Source organism: Nicotiana tabacum, chromosome 10 (assembly GCF_000715075.1).
Source record: "Nicotiana tabacum cultivar K326 chromosome 10, ASM71507v2, whole genome shotgun sequence".
NCBI classification, from domain to species: domain Eukaryota; kingdom Viridiplantae; phylum Streptophyta; class Magnoliopsida; order Solanales; family Solanaceae; genus Nicotiana; species Nicotiana tabacum.
This window is the reverse complement of record NC_134089.1, coordinates 29,731,300-29,750,028: the sequence shown is the minus strand read 5'-3', so window position 1 is coordinate 29,750,028 and position 18,729 is coordinate 29,731,300.

Genomic DNA, 18,729 nt, shown 5'->3' with positions numbered 1-18,729 from the left:
TGATGATTGGCAAAGTAATAGGTTCTGTTATTCCCTGAAGGGTTCGTCCAAGCCCCTTCCCTGGCCTAAATCCGTGCCGGATCATCTCTTTGGCTACCATAAACGAAGCGTTAGACAAGAAAGGCTGGGGCAGGGTATTCCCTCTTCGCGCTGCTCTGCCAGTACAACCTCGAAAGCTTGATAGACCGTATGTTCGCTTCCTTCTCTTGGTTCAAGGTACGGGATGGATGGATCCCGATAAATGGCATGCTCATCTTCCCCGTGGACCACGATCTCTCGGTCTTCGTACTCGAACTTCACCATCTGGTGAAGAGTGGAAGGAACGGCTCCTGCCGCATGGATCCAAGGTCTGCCAAGGAGAAAATTGTAGGATGTGTCCATGTCGATCACCTGGAAGGTTACTCAAAATTCGACTGGTCCTATGACCAACATCAGGTCTATTTCTCCCATGGTATCTCTTTTTATGTCGTCGAAAGCTCTTACGCAGACATTGTTGGGTCGGATTCTTCCGGTCCCAATTTCCATCCTTTGTGGCGTGGAGAGCGGGCAAATGTCAACGCCTGAGCCTCCATCCAACATTACCCGCTTGACATAGTAGTCCTCGCATTTAACTGTTAAATGCAAGGCCTTGTTGTGTGCTGCTCCTTCCGGGGGTAAATCGTTTTTGCTGAAAGAGATTTGGTTGACAGCGAAGAATCTTTCTGTCATCCGCTCTAGTTGTTCCACCGAGGTTTCAACTGGTACATATGCTTCATTCAGGGTCTTCAGTAAGATCTTTTGATGCTCGGCCGACCTTATCAATAATGATAGCATGGACACTTGCTCAGGGTGCTTGCGCAGCTGATCTATCACTTCGTAATCCGGTATCTTCATTTGTTGGAAGAACACTTCCGCTTCTTCAACACTCACAGGCTTCTTTGGAGGGAAGCGCCTTTGTGTGGCGTTGTTCAGTTCTTGGGTATTTGAGTACCCTCCAACGAAAGTATTTTCTGGAAGTTCTCCCATGACCTCTTTACCTTTGTACATCACCAAAGTCTTTTGATAATTCCACGGCACTGTGGACGGGTTGGTCATTGGCTTTTGTGGCACGCGTCCGATAACCACTGGCTCATTCAGCCGAGGTGGTTGAATCGTCCCCCGGACCACATAGGCCCCTTTTGGCACGTACATAGGTTTTGTCTTTTTGATCCCGAAGTTCTGCGCCTTCTCAGCTCGACCTCGTGGTATGTAAAGAACTTCATTTTTTACAGGTACCACTTTCTTCTCTACCTTCTTTTCAGGCTTGTTCTTTATAGCTTTGACCTCTTCCCCCTTTTCTGGCTTCTGGTCTATTTCAAACCTCTTCCCCGTGTCGACAATGGCAATTATGGCTTTCAAAGCAGGGTCGAACTCTTTGTCCTCACAAATCATTCCGATCAGCGGCCCATTATTGTGAGCGGGCAATGGATTGTTAGTCACATTTGGGATCTCTTCGTCCCTTAGCACTATTTTCCCCTGCTCTATCAAATTTTCGACCACTCTTTTCAATGACCAGCAGTCGTTTGTATCGTGTCCCTCGGCTCCTGAATGATAGGTGCATCTGACCCCGGCTTTGTAAGAAGGCGATGTTGGGTTTTGCCTTGTTTGGGGAATTGGTTGCAAGAAACCCAACTGGACTAGCTTAGGGAACAACGTAGAGTATTGTTCACCGATGGGCGTGAAAGTCCGTCGTCGGGGTGGCTCCTGAGGGCGGTAGTTATTCTGCGGGGGTTGTGGGTTATAGTGGTTGCGGTAAGGAGGCTGACTTCTGGGAGGTGGAGCTGGGCCTCGGTTGGTTTGTTGTGGTGGATGGTTATAAGGTTGGGCATTCATGACCATATAAGGTTGATGAGCATATGCCAAATTTGAGTGAGGGTAGTAGTGTTGTGGGGCTCTTTCCGGAAAATGGGGCCTGGGATGACGATACTCCCTTGCTTCAGAGGCTGCCATAGTCGTTTCTTCCTTCTTCTTCCCCCTCGTCGTTCCTCCGGACCCGCTTTGGACGGCCTGGGAGGTCGCCCTTATGGCTGCTTGACTCAGAATCCTACCCGTTTTCAACCCATTTTCCACCATCTCCCCAATCTTGATCGCTTCCGCGAATGGCTTACCCATGGCCGACATCATGTTTTGGAAATAGTCAGACTCTTGAGCCTGGAGAAAGGTAGTGACCATTTCCACTTCATCCATGGGAGGCTTCACTCTCGACGCCTGTTCACGCCACTTAATAGCATACTCTCTAAAGCTTTCCGAAGGCTTCTTCTTCAAATTCGACAGAGAGTTTCGGTTTGGCGCAATGTCGATGTTATACTGGAATTGTTTTACAAAATCTCTGGCGAGATCATCCCATATATGCCATCGGGACATTTCCTGATCCATATACCATTCCGAAGTTATCCCTACTAGACTTTCCCCGAAGTATGCCATTAGCATTTCTTCTTTTCCGCCTGCTCCCCGTAATTGGTTGCAGTATTTCTTAAGATGTGCGATGGGGTCACCGTGCCCATCGTATTTCTTGAACTTGGGGGTCTTGAAACCCGTTGGCAGGTGCACGTGAGGGAACATGCACAGGTCGGCGTAAGAGACGCTCTTTTGTCCGCTCAATCCTTGCATATTCTTCAAACTTTGTTCAAGGCTTCTCATTCTCTTGGCAATCTCATTTTGTTCTGCAATCCTGGGGTTCTGATCCTGCCCGGGTGCAAGCTCGCACTGAGGCGGTAGAGGATTAGTACTGGTAGCGAACCTAGTTGGTTCCATTGAGAACGATGGGGCTTGGAATGTAAAAGAGGATGAGTCAAAGCTTGGCTTGTACGTGGTAGGTTGTGCCGTAACCGGGCAAGTAAAGATGTTCATGCTTGCATCAGTGGCCGACATTCGGGGATGAGGCTCAGAAGGCGATCCAGCGGAGAAGGCTGAGGTGGCTGGGTACCCGAATGGGGTAGCAGGGTAATTTATGGGGACATTAGAAGTCCCACTTGACCTGGAGAATAATTCGGGGAATCCGGGGACGACACTTGGCGGCTCTTTCCCATTGTTCCAGTCGTCCAGCATTTCCAACATGCGGAGCCGTAGGATTCTATTTTCCTCCGCAGTTGTGGATTCAGTGTGAGGACGGCTGAGATTGAGCTCTCCTCAGAAACAGGGATCGTTTGCAATGGAATTTCTGAAGACATTTCCACACTTCCTTTCGACCTGGTGAAGTAAGTGTGAGTACTGCTTCTGGCCCTAACAACAGGTGGTTGAACACTTCTCCTTGACCTCGTGAAATATGAGTGCGAGGCCAGACTTTCACCAAACCAACCGTCTTTTCAAAAACCCTGAAAAAATGCTCAATGACAAACGCACGGTTAATTTGTAACAAATAACCGATAGTTAATCTCACGTTGGGCATGATGCACCTATACAGTTAAGTGGATTACTATATGTTTGCTACGAGAGCATGCGTCATTCCGGCGTTTCTTGTTAGTTTTTTTTTTCTCTTTTTTTTTTTTTTGCAGTAAAAGAAATGCGACCGGATCCGATGAGGATTGCCTACGTATCACGATGCCTACGTGAATCAGATCATTGCGTAGTTCAAAAAACACAAATGAGCGTGAAAGAAGCAAACTCTTTATTATTGAAGCAGTCTATTACAAACTACATTCTGCAAAAGAAAAATCAAACTTTGAAAATAAACCTAGACTCAAAAAATAGACTAAAAATCACCCTGATGGAAAAACAAACAGAAGACGCTAAGATAGAGGCTTGACTTATGAGTGCATTATGGTTTTGAAAATTGGTGTCCGCGGGGCATCGTTCGGCCTCGCCGCGGTCCTAGGCGTGAGATCCCTCTCAAGTTGCTCCAGCTCGTGCATAGTCTGCTTGACATAAACCATTACTGCCGAGGGGAAGGTAACACTGGACATGTTCTCACATCGCAGACATCGTCTGGTGATGGCATGGGCAATGGCTTTGATCCTATCTCTGGTTTGCTTCTTTTCTATGAGTAGGCGTTTTATCTGATCGCTGCATATCTCGAATACTTGAATATCCTGTATATGCTGATGCTCCAATCGCCGTACTTCCAACTTCATCTGGGCTATTGAGTCATACCAGTATCTGCTCTCAATTTGGAAATCCTTGGCCTGACTAGCTGCTTTGATCTCAAGTGCTGCCATCTCTCTCTTTATTTTAGCAACAGTCTTCTCGTGGTCGCCTTCCAATTGATTCAGGTATCTGCGATGCTTATCTACTCTTGTATCCCACTGTGCCCTGAGTTCTGCTATGATGTTTTCAGATTTCTCCAAACCATCTCGCCATTCCCTGATTTCACCTTTTAACCTTTTTATCAGCTGCTCGTCTGATCGACGCCTTGGTTGTCTATCCGCATCCACCCTTAATTGTTTGATTTGGGCTCTGAGCATCTCATTTTCTTGAATTAATCTGTTCCGCTCTCCCAGATTGGTAGCAACTTGTACGTTGTGTTCATATTTCGAGTTTTCCACTTGTTGCTTTAACCTGCTGATTTCGGCGCAATAGCCTCTTTCTTTTGCTAACCAATCCCACTGCTTTTGTGATGATTCGGTAAAATTCCGGATGTGGGGTCTCTTAGCTGGCCTTTCATGCTCAAGTTTCCTTCTGTACCATGTAAGGTAATCTGGCGCCGTTTCTCCTTTGGCTCGATCCCGCACGCAAGTATCTGATTTCAAATATTGACCCTCATTCCAGATTTGGCGAATCTTTGCTTCTGGGAACTGTCCGTTAGGACTTATCTCAACTGCTTGAGTGCTTAGATCTTCCTCATGGGGTATTGTCTGGCATCTTTCGAACTGTCTTAAAACTCGGCAGGGTGCGTAAGGTTGAATGCTCTTAAGCCCCATCAGTAAGAAATGATTTTTAGCTGCGGACATATATAGAATCTCATCAACAGGCAACCATCCCAACGTCCATTGTATTTGGCTGGCGGTAAGAGCTTGAAAGAACGAGGTCCATGCCAGGACTCCTTTGGGCAAACTGATCTCTTTGGTTCTCATGTAAGATTCTTCTATGCGGGTCTTTTTCGGGGAACCATGGCTCAAAATCTCGGAACGATGGCAGAGGTGCTCGGTCATCCATATCTATAGGAGAAAGTTACAACCTTCGAAGAAATTTCCCCCGGCTTTACAAGCTGTGAGAGCTCGAAAGATGTCGGATACCACCATAGGCGCGAGAGTACTGTCACTTTGCGTGAGTAAAGTGCTGACGACCCCAGATATCTTCAAATCAATGTTTCCATCTTTCCTTGGAAATACCAGAAGGCCCAGGAATATTATCATGAACGCTACCCGTCTGTGCTCGTCCCACTTCTGACGAACTCCTTTGCTGCACAGTTTGTTGATTGGATTATTGAATCCCCCCTCATGACCGTACCTATCATATATGAAGCATGGAGTACAGAATCCGACTGCTAGATCCGGGTTGTGGACTGTTCTAGGTATTTTCAATGAATCTAGGAACCGATGTACCGTGACGACTCTTGGGGCGACCAAGTATTTTTCCCTCAAGGGAAGCTCAGTATTCTCGATGTATCCAGCCATTTCTTCCAAAGTCGGGGTGAGTTCAAAATCAGAGAAATGGAAAACATTGTGCCCCGGGTCCCAATAGGTAATCAAAGCTCTTATGATATCTCCCCGGGGCTGGACTTCCAACAGACCCACAAGACCTTTCAGATATTTCTTAACCTCATTTTGTCCTTCAACACCTAGATCATTCCACCATAGCCGTAACTTGACAGGGATTTTGGTCATTATTGAAAAATGTTCATTTTGCATCGTGCTCATCCTGCACATTTATTAAGGTGATTTTAACAAAACGACTTGACTCAAAATATTTTAAACAGAGGGGATCAAGTTTTGAACACGGCCTTTAAACACTTCGGGGATGAAGAGTTTAAGGCTGTGCGGGTCAACTGGACAAAAATGCTAAACAAGACCCAAAAGGTGGCTGTTTATGCAAAGTCAGCCTTCCGGCGTCCCTTTCGGGAACGTTCGACTATTTATGACAAAACAGCGTCACCTGATTTATTTATGACTCTTTTAAAATTTGACACATTTTATTTATTTATTTATTTATTGATTTTGGCTGTTTTAGCAAAAATGGGGGTTGAACCCGACGAGGGTTGCCTACGTATCTCACATCCGGTGAGAATCAAACCGGCGTAGTTCGGGATATCGTAAAATAGGAAAAAATCGAATAAACCTAGAAATTAGGAATGCGTATTTTTTTACATTTTTTTTTTGAAAAGAGATAAAGATTAAAGAAACTATTTATTTTTTATATTATTTTTTTTTAGGAAAAATTTGGACTATTAGTCTGAATTCATAAAAGGGGTACTACGAAAGAAACAACACATTTTTTTTTTGAATTATGAATTTTCGATTTTTTTTTTTTAAATAAATACCTTTTCTTTTCTTTTTTTGATTTTGAAAGTGATAAAAGAAAATTTTTATATTTTTTTTAATAACTCTCAATAAACAAGACAGTTTTTTTTAGAAAAATTCCGGCGAGGTTTTGACACTACTTGGACATTGGTTTTATTTTCCAAAAATAAGTAATTATCTCCCCTACGCTGCTATTTTCCCCTATTTTTTTTTTTTTAGGAACCGGTCGACATGTGGAACCGAAGCAAATAAATGCACAACACAGATAGGAATGCAGCATGATGGTCTTTTCCATTTCAGGTTGCCTGTCCTAGACGGACCCAACCCCTGTGTTGAGTCCCCTAAGTCAAATGCAATATGATGCAAATAAGCGTTCCTACTAGGGATCCGGCATGAAGTTTCGTTATACTAGGTTTGTAACCTGGGTATTTGTTCTAAACTGTGTACCCGAGCGGACAACTCGAGTCGAGGAGGGGGCTACGTACCGGGGACCCGCGAGATCGTCCGGCTTTGTAACTTGTCCGACCTCTTTCTTATTTCAGGTATTGACACTAACAGAATAGGGAGTCTCGACCAGCGAGCTTCTCCCCGGAGGTAAGAAAAGAAGGGTTTCGGCACAGTTTATATACAGTTCAGATAATATCAAAAGCGGTAAAAGACAACATTTAGCACTTTTATGCAAAACATGTAATAAAGATCATATAATAAAGCCAAATATAACAATTATTCTAAGATCGAATTCTTGGACCCTGAACCAGTGGTTCTGGGTCACTAATCCCCAGCAGATTCGCCAGAGCTGTCACACCTCCTTTTTGCGCGCCCAGCCCCGAAGGGTTAAATGCGCGGGTGGAGTTTTTCCAATTTAAGTGACAATATTCGAAATGGGATTATTTATTTAATTCAGAGTCGCCACTTGGGAAAGGTTTGGTTTTTGGTGTCCCAAGTCACCGGTTTATCTTGAATCCCAAATCGAGGAAATTTTCAACTTTTCCAAATGAAGTCTGCGAACCAGAAATTCTAAGTAAGGAATTCTGTTGACCCGAGGGAAGGTGTTAGGCACCCTCGAATCCCGTGGTTCTAGCACGGTCGCTTAAATTGTTATAATGGCTAAGTATCTGATTTAAATACAGGTTGTGACTTATGTGCTTTTATTAAGTTTAAACCGCTTTTATTATTATCATTTATTTTATAGAATTGCAACGTCGTGAAAATGCATCTCGAACCACGTCACAGTCAATGCACCCGTAGTTGTTAATACATTTTGACTCCGTTGAGACTTGGATTTGGGTCACATCAATGTGCACCCGATTTTAAGAATATAATTTACTTAAAGTCGCGCCTAAAGAATCTAAACGCGTTATTATCTTTGGGGAAGGCAGTGGAATTCACTAAAACAGTCCGTCCCAAATTCTAAGTATTTATCATGATCAATTGTTGAGGGCCCCGCAATTTGCATTTTTATTCGGCGAGGCTCGTCTCATTATTTTAGAAGGGTACCCTACAGTGGCTACATTTCTACTACGTTTATCTTTAAAGGGAAGGATGATACCGAACTTTGCTTGTTTGAGCAAATACAGACTGAATCCTTATTATGTTTGCTGAACCTAAATTTGTTTGATTACCTGATTGATTGTCCATGAGGTGAGAGTTACCTCATGCTCTGTCTTCATCGAGTGAATACGCTTATTAATCTGCTAAGTGAGATTGCAAACAAACTAACAACATGTATTGAGTTATGTTTAACAACCTCCAAATTCTATTTTAACACTCTAACCTATTTGAAATTGATAAACGAAATCGGCTGTTTATTAGGAAAATTACTACTAATTGAACTCAAGATGACTATTAGTTTTTCTCAACAATCATCACATTATTTCGAAACAAAGAATCTATACCGAAACCCAATATCGAACCTGCATTGGAACAAATAAAACTGACAGGAGAACTGGCATTCATAGCCAGACTCTTAATGTGAATGCATGAGAGTTTGTTTGGGATACATTTATCCCAGACCTAATACCACAGATTTGTCAATTCAGTGGTCTAGGCAAAAATACATATAAGTGCCTGCCATGACTCTATGTTATACAGTCATAACTAAGCCAAACAGAGCGTTATACTGAACTGAATGTATACTAAATCAGACATGCTGTCTATGTCATACTGTCATTACTATTGAACAATGTTATCTAACAGTCCATCTCAAACAGAATGTATGCTAGTTTATACAAAGTATTTGCAGTTTGCAGTAAAAATACAATCCCAACTAACATTCGACCTATTTTTAACACCCATGTTATAACATGAACAGCTGTTTGTTTCTTTATTTCTGTTTCAACTTCAAACTTTCAACAATACAAGGTTTCAGAGGTTGTGTACCTGGAAATATTTGACAATTGAAGAATAGGGCAGTCAGCAGAGTACAATGACAACAAAATGCAGCAGCAATCACAGCACTATCAGTAGCAGCAGGGCAGAATAGCAGCAGGCAAAACAATACAGCAAGAAACAGGCTCGAGTGCAGAATTGCAACTATGGCCAATAGAAAGCAATAGCCAAATAACAGCAACACCCAGTGGAGTAGAATCAGAACTCCAGACAGACCAAACCAGTAGTAAACCAATGAAAACACTCGATTAATAGACACAAACTGGAATTTCAAAGAATCAGAATTGATTTGAACAATTTGAACAACTGAAACCCAATAATAATAGGAGGAAAAAGTTTCTGATTGTTGGTTGTATACCTTCTATCTCTTAACCTCTCTCTATCTATGTTTTCCTAAAATCAGCTCTATCCTTTCTCTGTGTGTATCTATTTGTATGTATTTCAGCTCTCTTTTCAAAAATTCCTCACAGTCTGTCTATTTTTCTTTTTCCCCTCTCCAATTCTGTATATCCCTCTAATTCTCCCTCTTTGTATGTCTTTCAAGCTCTCTCTTTCAAAACTCCTCACAGTGTGTTCCCCCTTTCTTCCTGTATTTTCTGATCTCCCCTTTTATCTCTGTATGTCCTCCCTTTTATAAGCCTTCGTATTACCCCTTTTACAGCCTGATAGATTATCACCAATACCCCTCCCATGTGCCTCCCATTTTCCATCCCAACTTTAGCTAATTAAGTATTAGACCCCATTCACATTCCCTGGCAGATTCAACTTTTCCATTTTATTAACTAAAAGCAAGTATGGGCAGTAGAATATATCTGACAGCATATGCTATCAAACCATTTTAAAATTGAAAGCCCTTTTATGCAGGAAAACAGGCTGTGCACAAAGCACATGAGGTGCACCAATGCACATGCTGTGCACGAGTGCACATGCCTTCCAATTCAGAATTTAAACCAAACAATCCTTTTTACATTACTGATCAATTCAAACAGCTATAAGTAAACAAAAACTGGTTCTTAATTGACTCAACAAATGCTTAGCAGAAGTAAATCGATTTGTTATTGTTCGGACAGTTGAAACTAATTGACGACACATGTCGACTCGACTATATTAGCATTAACATACACAATCGTAACCAAAAATCCGACATTTAACAGTATCGACCCATAATTCGAATTATACTGACTGAGCAAAGTGGTACTCGAGGAACCAATTGCTCAGTCAACATTTGAAGCTCAATTATTGTACAACAAATACATATGTCTTATCAGAATAGGAGGGAGGATTTTAGACAAACAAACAGAGGTTCAGGCAAAGCGGTTGAAGCACAGTTGATAGAAGTCAAGGACAGAAAACGAACAGACCCTTACAACAATCAAACGAACCAAAACAACTAAGAAAAGAAAGAAACTCACCTTAAATCGCAAAAGATCAAACCTTAACTCGGACTTGGTCAGGCCTTTCTTAAGGCTGAACGGACTTTAAACGAAGTGTTTCTCAGATGAGAAACACTTTGATTAAAGTCCATTGGACCTTAATCTCTTCGGTTGAACCAGTGACGGAGGAACACAAAACTTTCAAAACTTAGATCTGGGATTCAGGCTTCTCTGATTAGATTCGGACCAAACCAAGTATGGCTTGGTCACGAGGGGGGTCTGGGGAGTGTCTGGTGTGAAGCTGGGGTTAAACTGTGTAGATCGAGTTTTGACTCGAATCTTCAAATGAAGATTCGAGAAGGTGGGGAGGGATTCGAACTACATGGTTAACAGATCCATGTTCAGGAAGGCAAGGGGATTCTAGGGTGTTAAGGGGAAGGTCACCGGCGTTCATGCCGCCGGTTTTCATGGTGGGGGATACAGGGGCGGCTCTAGGGTTTGAAGGGGATGAGGTTGAAGACGAAGGCTGGGGTTCGGATAGGGGGGCAGGGTAGGATTATGGGCTTATATAGTTAGTGGGTGGACGGATCTCGACCGTTAGATCAATTTAGATCTATGGTCTGGATCTGATGGTTAAGTGGGACGGTGTCGTTTCAAGTGTTGAGGGTTTGGGTTCGGTCCGGGTGTGAACATGTCGGGTTTGTTGGTGGGTTACGGGGAATTGATCTTGGCCGTTGATCACTCTGAGATCAACGGCCCAGATCAGGCACAATCCAAACGACGTCGTTTGGACACCCTGGGTACTAAATGGTCTGGACCGGGCAGGCCTGGGTTTTGGGCATTGTTTGTTTGGGCCAATTTTATTGAATTGGCCCAATCCGGAAGAAGAAGGGGTCCTTTCTCTTTTTTTTTACTTCTTTTTCTTATTTATTTTTTTTATTATAAAAATACAAAAATAAGTAAAATCAAATTAAAAATAAACACCTAGTACAATTATTTGCACACACATTACAATAATTCAAAACAGGTAAAATTAAACAAAACAAAATCACGGACAAAGATGCTTGTTTATGCTTTTCTATTTAAACCGTGTTACGGTTCAGATTATGCATGACACGTACACACATTTTTTTGAATTTTGTTTTAATAAAGTAAATAAATAAAAACGGGCCAAAGTCACAAATAAATCAACAAAGTGCCGCACAAAAATCCAAAAATTGTACAACAGGACCAATTTTATTCTTTTGGAGCGACTGTCGCGTAAAAACAAAAATCACATGCTCACATCGGGTAATATGATGTTGTTTGAGGTGCTTTGATCATTGGAACAAGTTTGAATAAGGTATTGGGTCATATTGGTTCTCTTGGTTGAGGTCCCGGGGGCCATGGGGTGAATTCGGATGGTTAGCAGGAAGATTTTTAGACTTAAGAGATCTCAGAAGTTGTTGCTTCTAGTATTTCGCACCTGCGGATTGGGGACCACAGGTGCGGTGCCGCATATGCAGAAAAAGAGCCGTAGAAGCGGTTTGGGAAGGATAGCCAGGGACTGTAGATGCGGCATATGGACCGCACCTGCAGAGTCGCAGATGCGACTCGTGGACCGCAGATGAGGAACTTGGTGCCCTAAGTGATTTCCGTAGATGCAAAGGAATTACTGCAGAAGCGGTACTGTAGGAGCGGTGGTGGGATCGCAGATGCGAAAACCCCTGGGCAGAAAGTTTATAAGTCATTTTATCCGCGATTTTGAGACATTTTTCCTCTATAGCTGAGAATTTTGAGAGCCTTTTGAAGGTGATTAAAGAGGGATTCAAGGAGAATTGATTGGAGGTAAGATTTTTGAATATAAAACTCGAATCTATTGTGAAATTAACCTAGAAATTCTTGGAACTTAAGCTAAAAATGGAAGAACTAGGGCTTGGGATTTTGAACTTTTGAATTGGGATTTGAAGGACCTTTTGAGGTCGGAATTGAGAACTTTTGGTATGTATGAACTCGTGGGGTGATAAGGAATCTAATGATGTGAAAATTTCTGAGTTTCGAGAAGTGGTCTCGAGGCTCAAGTTTTGCTATTTTCGGGATTTTCGATATTTTTCGATTGTTTTCGCTTGGGTTTTGTTCCCTTAGCAAATTGTGATGTATTCGTTCTGATTTTGGATAGATTTGACGCGCGTGGAGGCCGATTCGAGGGGCAGAGGCATCGCGAGCTAGAGTTGTAGCCAGTTCGAGGTGAGTAATGATTGTAAATGGTATCCTGAGGGTTTGAAACCTGAATTGCACATCGTAGTGCTATATTGAGGTGAGACACGTGCTGGATGATGAGTGTTGGGTCTTTTACTACTGGGGATTGCTACTTGGTCCGTCCTGATCGATGATTTTTACCGCGTATTTAACTGAACTTATTTGTTATCATCATGATTTGGGCTGATTGCCATATTTGGGCTTCGGGCCAATTATTTGAATCCTTCGCGGATTTTTATCACTGTTTCCTCACTATTTTGACTTATTATTTGAACTCAGTCCTGTTGGTATCTACTAATCACGAACTCAGCCACTTTTACTCAGATTTGAAACTTAAATGATATTTCTAAATGATGTTTTGGGCTGAGAACTACTATTTTATGAATGCCCGAGGGGCTTGTGATGATTTTCGGACTGAGTGAGGCCGAGAGCCATATGTGAGGATATGCTAAGTGATATGAGGCCGAGGGCCTGAGATACTTTATAAGCCACGAGGTGGCTTGAGTGATGTGAGGCCGAGTGCCGAGTGATGTGAGGCCGAGTGCCGAGAGATGATGTCACGAGGTGGCTTGATATAGCACTTGGGCCGTAAGGGCCCCTCCGAAGTCTGCACACCCGCAGTGAGCGCGAGTACCCATCATGATCTGAGAGTGAGCCTGAGGGTCCGATACTGTACTGAGAGTGAGCCTGAGGGGCTGATATTGTTCTAAGCGATTGTTACTGTGCCCGAGGGGCGTATTTCTACTTGTTATTTACCTGCTAAATTACGTGTTTTACTTGGTTTAAAGGAATTTCATTTGAATTCTTCATGGATTTACTGCTTTAAGTGATCTTACTGTTTGATATAGAATTGCTTTGTGCCTTTACGTGTTTTCTTGCTTTCATCCATTATTTATGATTATTACTCACTGAGTCGGAGTACTCACATTACTCCCTGCACCGTGTGTGCAGATTCAGGCATCGCAGCGTCCGCTTGAGTGTTGATCCTCCCAGTCCAGACAGTGTTTTTCGGAGACTACGAGATAGCTGTTGGCGTCCGCAACCCCCGTGCCTCCTATATCTTACTATTTTATGTTCTTGAACTTTTGTATCGGATTTCGTATCTAGTAAACTGGTATCTGGATTTATTAGTTGCTCATGACTTGTGACACTCCGATTTGGGCTGTGTTGGGATGGTTTCTACTGTTGTTATCGTTATTTCCGCAAATTATGGCTATTATATCATGTTTTAGAACTATTTATGGTATTTAATTGTTTAAATGAGATGTTCTCTTTTGGTCTAGCTGACCTTGTCTTCACGAGAGGCGTCATCACAATCGGGTTTAGGGTAAGGGTCGTGACAAATAATTAATCATATAATTATTGATGAAATAGTGGGTGACATAAGCACATAAGTCACTCATGTGTACTGGTAAGCATCGATCAAAAATGATACTATCACTTATATGTAGTACATGTAAGCTTGCATAAAAAATGGAGTTTATATACTTTTCTTGCTTGCCTATATATATGGACAACAATTAATTTCGATAAATCTGGGAAAGCCAAGACCAATATTTATTCAAAATCCCAAGTAAAGTTTGCAAGATTGTAAAGCCCCAAAAATTTTTCCTAAGTATTATGTTCTCACACTCAAGCTCTAAGTTGGACACAAAAATGTATGAGAAGTTATGAAGGTATAAAATACATAAATTTTATGTTTAGAAAGTTGAATGGATAATTATAAGAAGAGAGGAATAAATTGGAATACACTGGAGTTGTTTAGGGATGAAAATGATCTTAGCCGCACATGACCTAAGTCTCAATGAGCATATCTATCGATATATAATGAATTCAGATTAATCTATATATCAAAAGAAAACCTTGAAGTCTAGTATCTAACACATCAAACCATTCATGATTTCGATGTTCCTATATAAAGTTATAGGCATTTTACTGAAGACTACCATGTCAGAAAAATTAGTCGCGTTTTTGGGCTCTCAAGAGTGCGCCAGACGCCAATCGGAACATCAAAATCAGAAATAATTTTATCTGGGCATCGTGGGTAGCACATGGCGCGGATTGTGACGCCGAAGGTGTGTAGTTAAAAGGGACGGGGAGAGAAAAAATAGCCTCATTCTTTAAATATTAAACCTCCCATCTCATCCTCAAGTCATCCAAGGGTTCTGATACTACCTAAGGTGAGTTTTCAATGCGATTAACGTTAGAATAGTACTTTCAAACATCAATTCTAATAATATTCCATTTCAAAATCTCTATATTCTCGACAAGAACTCAAGAACATAGTCTCTCTGCTTACCTAGGGTTTCGTGTTCAAAGTAAATTTCGTAATCATTTATGGTTGATGTTTGTTTCTAGAAACTGCTACAAATACTTAGATTAACGATAAATCATAGAATGAGAGAAGAATCAAACCAATGGTTTCTATATTTTGAAAATCTTGAAACTTCTAGTATTGATTCTTAAATTAATTATGTATGGAATTGTTTGGTAAGTTGAACCCATTGGATTGCAGCAAACGAAGGTACTCAAAAATAAGCAATCAAGGTGAGTAGAGACAATGCTTTTACTAAAGTTGTCTTCTCACAAAGATCATGCCATAAGTATTTGTTAGACTGTATACACTACAAGAAAGTATATAATTTGCAACAATTTTTTTTGCAACAACAATGATATTGTTGTTAAATATCAACAAATGGCAACAATATTATTTATGTTATAAATATATTATATTATGGATGTTCATTTAGTACTCCGTTGTAAATAAGCTTCCTGAAGAAGCTTATCCATATGGGACTTCACTGTAAATATGTTTATCTATTTAGGTACTCTATTGGAAATAAGCTTCCTGAAGAAACTTATCACTTCGGTACCTGATTATGGATAAATATACTGGGTATAATAAGCTTATCCATTCAGTACCCAGTTATGGATAAACATTACCCCCGGTAGAAGATTATCCATATCAGGTATAATAAGCTTATCCTTTCAGTACCCAGTTATGGATAAACACTACCTTCGGTAGAGGATTATCCATATCGGGTATAATAAGCTTATCCTTTCAGTACTCCGTTATGGATAAACATTGCTCTCAGTAAAAGATTATCCATATCTGGTATAGTAGCAGCTTACACAACAACTTATTTTCTTCTATAAATAGAAGAGATTTCAGTTCATTATGTACATCAGTTTGAATTCGAATAATATATCAGTTTTTCTCTATACGTATCTTTACTTTATAGTCTTTATTTTATAACACGTTATCAACACGAGACTCTGCCATCTCGAGCAAATATTTTGAAAGTATCTGAGGTAAGAACTTTCTTTTCCTAAATAATGTCAAATCTTTCTAAACTTGAATTTGTAGCCCTGGATATATCGAGCAAAAGGTACATGTCTTGGGTGCTTGATGCTGAAATTCATCTTGATGCGATGGGTCTGGCAGACACCATCAAAGACAAAAATCAGGCATCAAACCAAGACCGTGCCAAAGCAATGATATTCCTACGCAATCACCTTGATGAGGGCCTGAAAATGGAATATCTTACTGTTAAAGATCCAGTCATACTATGGAATAATTTGAAAGATAGATATGACCACCTGAAGATGGCCATTCTTCCACAGACACGATATGATTGGACTCATCTAAGGCTACAAGATTATAAATCTATCAGTGAGTATAATTCTGCTATGTTCAGAATTATTTCCCAATTGAAGTTATGTGGTGATAATATTACTGATCATGATATGTTGGAGAAAACTTTCACCACTTTTCACGCCTCGAATATGCTCATGCAGCAGCAATATCGAGAGATGGAATTTAAAAAGTATTCTGAACTTATCTCACATCTTCTTATAGCCGAGCAAAATAATAGGCTATTAATGAAAAACCATGAAAGCCGATCTACTGGTTCTTGTCCATTCCTTGAAGTGAATGAGACGAACTTCCACCAAGCTTAACGTAGAAAAGGTCGTGGCCCCAGTCATGGTCATGGTCGTGGTCGGGGAAGAAACTCTAATCATGGTAATAATAATGCACCAAAGAACACTCCTCACCACCAGCAGTGGAAAAGGAAGGAACAAAAGCATGAAGTGGTGCAAGCACCAAATGCAGAAAATGCATGCTATAGATGTGGAGGAAAATGGCACTGATCACGTACTTGTCGTATGCCAAAGCACTTGGTTGAGCTTTATCAAGCCTCCCTAAAGAAGACAGAGAAAAATGCTGAAGCACATTTTATTTCTGAAGATAATTTAGACTTCATGCATTTGGATGTAGTTGATTACCTTGCACTCCCAGAAGGAGAAACAATTCATGTAATCGGTGGTGAATATGTAGAAATGTAAATATTTTAATTTTTGTTGTTTGTAATAGATAGTATGGTTATGTAATTTTTACATAAAGAAAAATTATGATAATGATGTTTACTATAATATATCTTATTTATGTCATTTTGAAGAATATGGATAACATTATTAGATCAACTTAAACTCTAGCAGAGTTTGCAAAAAATATACAACCACCAGAAGTGGTTATATTTCGTATATCTCATTGTAATTATATTTTGTTAACCACCAGAAGTGGTATATGCTTATGATCACCAGAAGTGATAATTTAGGTTTTCTATGGTTACAATTGAAGATAAGCTACATAAATATTCTTTATATTAAATGCTTGCCTCGATTTGCTCCTGAAGTAGCATTATCGTAAAAGAGCTTCTAAGACATCACACAGTTTGTGTGATTAATGCGCGTTCAGATAATTATGTTCCGTTCCCTGAAGGATGAGAACTTTTGATAAATATTAATCCATTTCCTAAAGTGAATGTGACAATATTAATAAAGCTCGTAAATATGAATGCGCTCTTGATGTGAATATATCACAATTCACCTCTAGAAGAGGTAATATAATTGAGAGAATATATACTCAATATTTCGTATTTTAAATTTGCTCCTGAATAGTAACACAATTGAAATTGCCTCCTGAAGTAGGAAAATATTATGAAGAAGAGTTTTCTTGTGCTTAAACAATTGTTTTACATTGTTTATTTGATTGTGATTTTCTCTCATGATACCAAAAGTGTATGAGAAATATTTGATAGTACAAAATGTATCAACAACTCCTGAAGAGCTAACTATTTGCCTAAAGGATACATGACACTAGTAGTGCCCGATAAATATTAGATTGTGGATAATAAATGAAGACTCTCGAAGAGCTTATATACAAATATGTCATTCATATTATATGATTATGGTCAAAACATATGTTCTAGTAAACCTGAAGTTTACTAATACAAATGGCTATCATATTGAGACTACAAATGATTGAAAGATTGATAACCTTCATGTTTCCACAATCATAGGGGGTAAAATAATATGTATGTGAGAAGTTACCCGTCTTATTCTTTAATTTGTACTATATCATGTATCACAGTAAACCAGAAAGTTTACTAAAGCAAAAGTTTATGTCATAGTAAACCAGAAGTTTACTAAGAGATAGCACATGACATGATAAACTTGAAGTTTTCATTTGCCATTTTTAAATGAGCTATTTGAGAATTCAGATAAGCATATACTAAAGAACTAGAAGATTCTTTAGGAATTCTCATGTGTTGCTTGCTCTCATAATGAATTGATTATACCAGCTAAAGTTGGGACTAAGACCCCTGATTCTGAAATATATAAAAGATGAATATGGGCCCGTTCACCTATCATGTGAACCACTTATAGGTGCATATATGAGATGGTTACATGTGTAATTATTGTCAACCTGCAGTTTGGCATTTGGAATTGCTTTTCTCGATTAAGAGCATAATTTTCAGATTATGAAATCAAGACAGTTCATCTTGATAATGCTGGTTTATATCCAAGTTGGTTTAGCATTGAATACCTCCTATTAATGGCTAAACCATTGCTTATGAGAACAAAGCTTCATGTGTTGGTCTAAGATTTTCTAAATTGCATATAGCAGCACTTGTATGCATCAGATCAACAATATATGATAAGTCCTCCCTTCACAATTGGTTTAGGATCGGAAACCAAATATTTTTACTATCTTTTGTTGTGTGGTATATGATTAATTTCTCTATCATAATATACAAAGATATGTTTCCCAAAGATGATTGGGGATATATGTTAGTTTTTCTAACATTTGGGGGATGGAATAAACAGTTGAAAAATATGCTATATGAATCGAATTATCATTAATATAATCCTCACTTAGAAGATAATTCATGTCGAATGCCAGAAGCATTTGCTGATCCAAAATTAAATATCATATTTCAGCTGCAAATGCTCCTATTAAAATTAAAGTCCCT